General features: G+C 41.1%; 2 pseudogenes across 1 annotated transcript; one reads left to right on the forward strand and one right to left on the reverse strand.

Moving 5' to 3' along the window:
* The first annotated feature begins 507 nt into the window (after positions 1 to 507).
* On the forward strand, positions 508 to 4634 carry LOC143877204 (SUPPRESSOR OF ABI3-5-like; annotated as a pseudogene). Its single transcript, XR_013250571.1, has 5 exons — positions 508 to 886; positions 1557 to 1752; positions 2265 to 3290; positions 3665 to 3856; positions 4024 to 4634. The product of XR_013250571.1 is annotated as an SUPPRESSOR OF ABI3-5-like (transcript).
* Positions 4635 to 5552: 918 nt separating this feature from the next.
* LOC143877203 (pre-mRNA-splicing factor SLU7 pseudogene) lies at positions 5553 to 7665 on the reverse strand (annotated as a pseudogene).
* Between the last annotated feature and the right edge of the window lie 1354 nt (positions 7666 to 9019).

Consider the following 9019-nt stretch of genomic DNA (forward strand, 5'->3'; position numbering starts at 1 on the left):
AAGGAGCTCATGTTAGCGTTCGTATCAGTGCACGTTTGCGCACCCCCATTTCTTCTCTCCGTTATTTTTAGGGATAATTACATTTACACCCCCTCTAGTTTTTGACACATCCACTTCCACCCCTATAGTTTAAAAAGTGACAAATACGCCCCTATAGTTTTAATTTGTTTAAGGTTTGCCCCATCAGCTGAAGGTTCGTCCATAGATTGAAGGGTTAGGATGATCCGATGGACCTGATTTTTTGGACGCACCCTATCTATGTCAGGACCCATCAAATGAACGCTTTGGATCATCCAAATAATGTGGGCCCATACCCGAACCAAAAAATCAGCTCCATCGGATCATCCTAACCCTTCAATCTATGGACGAACCTTCAAATGAGAGGGCAAACCTTAAACAAATTGCAGGAGTGTATTTGTCACTTTTTAAACTATAGGGGTGGAAGTGGATGTGTCAGAAACTAGAGGGGGGTGTAAATGTAATTATCCCTTATTTTGAAGGGCGGGGCGCTCTCTCTCCTAATTTTCTTGTTTTGCCCTAATTTTCCTCCATGAGTTCTTGTTAGAGGCGGAAGAGAAACATGTAGCCGTAGAACTGTCTGGATCATGAGTTCAATACCATATACTTTTTTTTGGGGATTTGCTAGCGTCCATCGCAGAAGGCTCGCGGATGGGCTGTTGCATGTGAGAGCAGCCACCGCATGAATAAAAACAAAAAATGCACTTTTCCCTCTCTATAGAAGCTTCCAACCTCACTTGAAGCAGCAGAAATGGCTTCCTCAAAACCCTATAACCCTAAACTCGTCGGGACGAGGAGGAAGATGACGAAGAAAGAAAGGAAAATCGCAAAGATAAAGGCAATAAGAAATAGTAGACGCAGTAAACAGGTTTTTTTTTTCTCCTTTTCTACGATTTTTCCATATTTTTCATTTTTCTTCTTCTCCTCAGTGCCATAGCAAACCCTAGTTTTTTTTTTCCTTTTCTTTTTTTGCACATTGAGCATATATTTTTAGTGTAGAGCACACAAATTCTTATTGTTAACATTTTATGATAACCCACGTTGGAGAGAAGATTAAAATGCAAATGGATGAATGTTAAGGGGGCTTTCAGCTGTGTTTTCCAGTGAGATTACTCTCACAATCAAAGGGATTAGCTTATATACTCCCTTGTCCGTAACTGTTACGATCCTACGGCTAATAACACACCCATATGGTTTTACATTTTATATATACATGTTGCTTCTGTTCAAAACTTTACATTTGTTACTGGCTAGACTATGATGCACTGATACTTCAAAATAACTTGCATCTATGATTCTTATGCAAGTCATGCGTGAGCGATACTTTTGCCATCATTGGTTATCTGTATCATAGGTCATAGAATGTTCTATAATTAATTTTGGGCGATGATAGATTCGCACCCGCGTTAAAGTCTGCCACAATTCATGTTACAAGGGGTGTGAATTATCCTACAGGGGGGTGTGAATTTATCATCGCCCTTAATTTTTAATGAATAAAAAATAAAAGTTGATGAGTTTGCACTGTGTTGTACTTTCAGTACAATGCAGTTAGATGGGAGCCTAAAGAATACAATCCAGATGCAAAACAGTCTGATGGGGGACCTGAGCATAGCAGCAATGAGAATCCAGAAGGTAGTAAAGGTGGTTCAGCTCCCCAATCTGGATTTGTATGGGATGAGGCATCTGGCTATTTCTATAATGCTGCTTGTGGCTTCTATTACGATGCAAACTCAGGTACACACTCGTTCTTGCATGCTTCTAGAAAACTGCATTTATATTGAAGAATGTTAAGTAGTGATCCCATAGCTATTATGTATTAATAAACTCAACTCAACTCAACTCAACTAAGCCTTTGTCCCAGACTAGTTGGCGTCGGCTAATGAATCCTTTAGAAAATTTTCATGAAGAAGGTGAGCTATTATGTATTAATGGGAGTAGATAATTTGAATTCTAGAATATGATTGGCTTTTTATCTTAAAAAAACAGAGAGAGAGAGAGAGAGAGAGAGAGAGAGAGAGAGAGAGAGAGAGAGAGTACGGTTAGCTTTTCATGATTCACAGCAACCCATGGTATAAAATTCCTACCATTAATTAACTTTGCCTTTATTTTTTAGTTTTTTTTTTAATGGTGCTCAACCTTTTTTCCAAATTTAGGTGTTGTTAACTGTGTACTTCTATTCCGATATCTATCCAAGTTTGCTGCTACACTTTGCTATTTATTTTTGTTTATTCTTTTATTCAATGCAGGTCTTTATTATGATGGTAAAAATGGAACCTGGTGTTCCTATGATCACCAAATTCAGCAGTACATCCCTACCGATCAGACTCAGAGTGACAAGACATCTGGAAAGTCTACCAACAAACCTTCCAAAATATCGGATGGCACAAATAGCAGAGAAGTAGTAATAATCTGCACCTCCTACTACAATATCAACAAACGAGAAGGACTCTTTACCAGATGCTGTTCAGGATGCTCCCACGGCAGGATGCTCCCACGGCAGCATTAGCATCCGAGAAGAAAGAGAAGGAGAAATTGAAAGAGTTAAGGCTGGCATCGAAGAGCAGTACTATAGCTAGTGAGAAGAAGTTGAGTAACGCCTTGACAATGTGGAAACAAAGGAATCATGAAGGTCAGGCTATATTACGGTTGGCCATTGGTTTCAACCGATGATAGACCAACCAATTCTTTCAATGCTGCCATGGGAGCATCTGTGAAAAATAAGATAAAGTTTGATGTTGTGACCGCAAAAGAGAACACCACAAGAACGCCGGATTTTACATCCACAGCTGCAGGTCGTGGAGCCAGAAATAACTCTACTACATCTGTTGCTGCTCAAGCTGCAGATGTGGATCCTCAGGTTAAGCCGAGGCCCGTTAGTGATAGCTTAGGAGGTACTATAATGGGTGTCATTAGAGGCTCTGGGAGAGGGGTGGTTAAGTCAGATAGAGTAGTTTCAGGGTCTTCAGGTGGTGATGGTGGTATTGCTACCGCTACTACTGCCGTTACAGACAATGCAGGGACAACAGCAAATGTTGAGATGGCCATTGTTTTGACTCCCTTCAGAACAGATGCATCAGAACTTGGTTCGTACAAACATGTGGCTAATGGGAGTGGCAAACGGAGGTTTTTTGAGATGCTGCGGCAACCAACTACTTTCAGGGAACAAACTCAGACAACATATAGCGGCCGTGCAGCCGAAAGAAGGAGCCTGTCTGGATCATCAACCTCATCTATTAGAGATGATTTATTGAACCCTGGGCTTGGCGATCCAAGTAAGCAGTAACGATTTCCATTATGGGTCATTATACCTCGTATTCCCGTGTTATGATGCCTATATTGCTAGGATTTGTATGTGGTATGTTTGATGTGTTCACTCTATAAATGGGTAAAATCCCAAAACCAGACATTTCTTTGATGCAAAATTCCCCCATGTAAACACACAAAAATACCTTAAATCACGGGCATAACCTATTCATACCCTTCTGGAAGTAGGACACTGTCGAGTTATTAAGTATAGTTGAAAAACATTAGTTTGTTGTCTAAATGTATTCATCCCACAGCCAAATTCATGGTTTTGTTTGTTTGATCTCATTCAAGATTTATTAACCTATGAGAAATGCTTGTTTACCACTACTTGTTTGTCAAGATCGGGACTTGCGGGGGCGATGCCTGTTCCTAAAGGGTTCTTTGTCGGACACGGGGGCGATGCCTTTTCCTCCAGGAGTTGGTCGTGGACGGATTGAAGTTGAACAGAGTTATGAGGTGATTACCCCTGATAAAGCTATTGATGAGAGCAATGTTGGAAACCGGATGCTCCGCAACATGGGCTGGCAAAAAGGTTTGGTATCTCTCTCCCTCTTATTTTCCCTCTGCTCGTTTTATTTATTTATGGACACTGCAGAAATTCATATATTCTTCTACACCTAATTGGTCGGCAGACAAGACCCCTATTTTCATAATTGGGGTTGGGTTGTCTTCTTTGTTCTTTACTTTTGACATATTCAGGGACTCGGGAAGGTTGGCAACGGTATTGTAGAGCCAGTCCAAGCACAAGGCATGGAAAATAGAGCAGGTCTTGGGAGCCAGCAAAGGAGGGTGGATCCGCACTTGGAGGTGCAAGCAGGGGATACATACTGTACGCACATACAAAAGAAGGCGAGGTTCCGAGAGATGGCTTCAGGTAACTAGATAGCTGGATGCATTCAAATTCATATTTTTTTCTTTTTGCTCTATTCCAGATTTGAACTTCTATCCTTTTCTAAATTCAAGTTATTTAAAGATCGCAATTTCTAGTTTTAGCGGAGCACATGTGGGTTCTTGTCCCTTGCCAGTTTTTAAGTTGAAGCAACCTACATATACTTTCAACCTTATATTAGAAATAAGTTTTTATATGGTCTCCGGATCACGATCATCTGAAACTGCTCGAGACATATCAGACATGTTTATAAGTGCAGATCCAACACTTACCAACTGAAGCACATCACTCTGGATGTTACCTCAATTTGCATAATCTGATCCAATGTTTTCTTCCATATTGAATATTTTTTTCCTTTCATCTACCTTATGATTAACATTTATAGAATAATGAGTTTGTCATGTTAGTGGCTTATAACAAAGTGATAGCTCTAACAATCTCTAGGGTTAAGGCCTTGCCTTGTTTTAGGTTTGTGTCTGCTTATGACCTATGGAACGGGTGGAAGGTGGTTTGTCTTAGCTCTGAATAGGATCCTAAGGTTATAGGGGTGCAACTCGGGTCGGGTTGAGGCCAACCCGACCCGACCCGATTTCCAACCCGACGAGGTTTGACCCGACCCGACCTGAGGAACCCTTTTTTCAAACCCGAACCCGACCCAACCCGAGTTTTTAAGCTTAAAAAAAAATCATAAAAAATGTCGGGTTTCACTCGGGTCGGGTTGCCAAACCCTCAAGCCGACCCTGACCCGAACCCAACCCGGGTTGGGAAAAGTCAACCCAACCCTACCCGACCCGAGTTGCACCCTTATGAGGTTATGCAAAAGTGGGAGCCTCCTAAACATGGCATGTTAAAGTTAAACTTTGATGGGTCTAGTCTTGGAAATCCAAGGCCATCTGGCATTGGAGGGGTATTAAGAGATGAACTTGGAGCAGTGAGATGGGCATTTGCGGGTTCCATCGGAGTTGCAGACTCAAGCAAGGCTGAAGTGCGTGCAGTCTACCAAGGAATAAAGCTCCTTGAAAATGAAGATTTGAATAAGATCGTGGTGGAAGAGGATTCCCTCAATGTAATCCGATCGCCAAGGGGTTTACATGTGCACCCGTGGCGGTTTGCTAGATTTTTTTATGAGACTTTGATATTGTGGGTGAAGCAAATTTATCTTTCAAGCATGCTAGGAGATCAGCTAGTTTCTAGAGGGGTGTTGGAGCTGTTTGATTTCCTACCTTCTTAACGCCCTTCTTTTTTCTTATGCCTCATAGGATGCCTTTTTTACTTTTGTCCAAAATTAAAATTAAGAGGAAAAAAACTCTCTCCTACATAAACATACTTCATGATTTAGACAAAAAATTTCCTTGTCTGATAACATATGTCCAAAAATAAAATTAAAAACAAAACAATGTCAGGAAGTATTTTTTCCTTGCATCCAAACCGCTTTATCAATTCTTCAACAGTGATCTTTTTCAAATAAATCAACGTATACAAATTTGAATCATAACCTATAAATGTGAAAAAAATGTGACATAAAAAATGATCTCATCTAGTGTTCACAACATTACATGGACAATAGGCAGATGATCAAGTTCCCAATAGCTGATTTATAAGGGCTAACCCTGCCACCAAGGGACGTCCTCCCCCATTTCCGGGTTGGACGTTTTGTTTCGAACCTCTCCAACACTTGGCACCAAAGGATACTTCTTCGAATCTGAATCCTTATCAATGCAGAAAATCTTTCATTGGATCGTCATGGTGTGCTTTCTTCATTCTGTATGCCTCCATGTCCTTCACAGTAACCTCATCATCCCATTTCACATTGTATTTTCTTTTCCTTTCATCTTTCTTTGCTCTCTTCCTCTCATCCTCCTTCTTGAGCGCTACCACAAGGAGTTTCTTATTGAGGACCAAGTCATCCGGTATATAGGTACCCCAAGTAGCCACCCTTTTCTCTTCGTCTTGTTTAGGCTTTTCTTCTGCAACCTCTTTACGAGCCATGTTAGCCTTCATCAGGTCTTTTGTGGCTTCAACAGCCTCAATTCCAGCAGTGCCTGTACAGTAGCTATTTCTAATCATCTGCTTGCAACACTTATAACCCCATTGGTGATCTTTCCACCATGAACCCCAAACAGTTATGTGGTTATTAATGTAGACATCTTCTTCGAACTTACTCCTTGGAAGGGACATCTCCTGGCCCTTTGTTATTCTACCAGAACGATCATATTCAACCTCCAACTCACTTTGTCCAAGGATAATTTCTCGTGGAATTTCTTCTTCTGAAGCCGCATTGCCATACTTCTCCATGATGGTGTCTTTTGCTCGGGACTTCAATTTCTCTTTAATATTCTTATAATTCTCATACATCAGCTCAGCTTGAGATGGAGCCGCTTGCAAATGAATATCATTTCCTTTCTCAAAAGCTTCCCAAGCGTGGATATTGAGTTGCTTAAACTCCAATGCCTCTCCACTGACTCTATACTGGTTATCACCTTCATAGAACTTCTCATTCGGGTCACTGTCTGGAAGAGGATCCTCACGCATAGACCGGGTTTTTGGATTGTAATGAGCACAATTAACATCAAGATTTAAAAGGTATTTTGCTGTGTCCACTCGAATACGTAAATTCCTTACAGTTCCTGTGGTTCCACAACCTGTGGTTCGCACACGTTTTTCCACCTTTGCGAAATCCATCTGTTTGCTTTCATCCACCTTTGCTTCGTCAACCTTCAATGAATCCTCATCTTCCTCACCATCCTGGTTATTGTTTTTCTCCTCCAATTTTTTCTGCTGTTGTTCCTTCAGGTACTTCCTTCTGGCATCATCCCTTGCCTCATATCTCTCAATTTCACGAGCATAAGTGGCCATATCATACCCATTCCAGCGGTTATGTTTTCCATCATAATCAAGTTCAGAAGTCTCAATTTTCTTTCAGAAGTCTCAATTTTCTCATCCGGTGCTATGTGCTTATTAGTCCATTTTGCTCCCAATTTACGTGGCCTCTCCGGGCATGACTTTGCGGTATGAGTCATTGCACCACAGTTTTCACAAGCACCCTTTCAATATTTATCAGCCTGATAAAATTTTGCACCTCGATCATACCAAGACTTTGTTTAGTTGGTCCCTGATTTCCATTTTCTTTGATGTTTTAAACTGGGTCTTTCTGCATTAAGATACCAAGGTGCAGATGACAAGTATTGAGGAATATGAGGACTGATTTCTTTTCCATCTTCATCAATCTCAGCTGGAACAAGCCCAGCTTTACGAGCTTCCACCAATTTTAGTTTCGTTCGATCCTCCTCTTGTGATTTAAATGTCACTGATGTTGTTGCCATCTTTCTCAATTCGTATGGAAAATAAAGGAAGCTTAAAGAAGAATAGGAGGGGGAAAAGAAGAAAACTTGATTCTCAGAAGAGGTAGAGAGAAACTTGATCTAGGACTATGACTTGGACGGTGAGAAATAGAGAAACTTAAACCCTAGTCTATTCAAATTTAAGTATACTTTTCCTAAGTTTTCTAGACTTATCTATTTTGATACCGAAAGCCATTTGGGGCTAACCTTTTCATTCCAAGAAATTTTTTTACGGGAAAACCTTTTCTTTCTACCTCATGGTTTGTTTTTGCCAGGGGTGGGGCCCAACATTTTATACTTGATCGGGTGGGCCAACCATCTCAATCCAAACTCATGCGTATGGTGGGGGCCACTCATGTTTTGAATTGGTGGGCAACCATCTCAACCCAAATCCATGCATAGGATAGGGAACACCATTTTACACCTCATGTTACTGATGGGATGGGGGCCAGGGCCACCATTTTACACATGCTTGTTGTGGGATGGGGACAACCATTTTTACACCTAGGTTTTGACGGGTGGGGCCCAACAACTCTACCCAAACCTGGGGTGGGGTCCACCGTATTAAACCTCATGTTTTGATGGTATGGGTTCCACCATTTTACACCCATTCATACTAGTTTACTTTTATGTGTTCTCGAGTGGCGAGTTTTACGAAATTTCAAGTTTTCTTAGGAATTTTTATTCTCATGCCGATCATAACCCATCCGTAGATCTTGGGCTTAATCATGCATCTGGCATCCCAAATTTCATGGCAAACCACAATTTGATACCCCAAGAATTGGATAGTGAAGATTACTTGGTTGTTGAAGTTTCTAAACCACTTTCAGTAATTGCTACAAACTCCACCAACCAAAGTTCAGTTAGATCACAATCATCTCTTAACCATGCCTATAAATAGAGAGCTTTCTTTTTTCCTTTACACAAATTTTATCCTCTGCTGCAGTTATCGCAGTATCCTTAGACCCAGCCCATTTACTCAACAGAGGAATAAGCAAGAGACATGGCAGATCAGTCATGCCAAAACCAAGTTCCATTGATGCAGCTCATCCAGAGATTAATTCTAATTAACTTCTCAATATTCGAAAAAAAATTCAAATCAATATGGACTATGAACTATCATACAAAACTCCGGTTAGGGTGCAACTCAGGTTGATTTTAGGGAATACGAGGTGAGATTTTGCTAGGGGTGCAACTCGCATCGGGTTGGGTAGGGTTGAGGCTAACCCGAGGAACCATTTACTCAATCCAAACCCGACCTGACTCAAGTTCCAACCCAACGAGGTTCAACCCAACCTGACTTGAGGAACCTTTTTTTCCAACTCGAACCTTACCCGACCCGAGTTCAACCCGAGTTTTTAAGCTTCATAGAAAAAAATGATTAAAAATATCGGATTTCACTTTGGTCTGGTTGCCCATGCCCTCACCCAGAACTGACCTGAACTCAACCCGGGTTGGGAAAACT

This window comes from Tasmannia lanceolata, unplaced genomic scaffold, assembly GCF_043159265.1.
Source record: "Tasmannia lanceolata isolate RefF3 unplaced genomic scaffold, GAP_Taslan_0.1 ptg000005l, whole genome shotgun sequence".
In the NCBI taxonomy this organism is placed as follows: domain Eukaryota; kingdom Viridiplantae; phylum Streptophyta; class Magnoliopsida; order Canellales; family Winteraceae; genus Tasmannia; species Tasmannia lanceolata.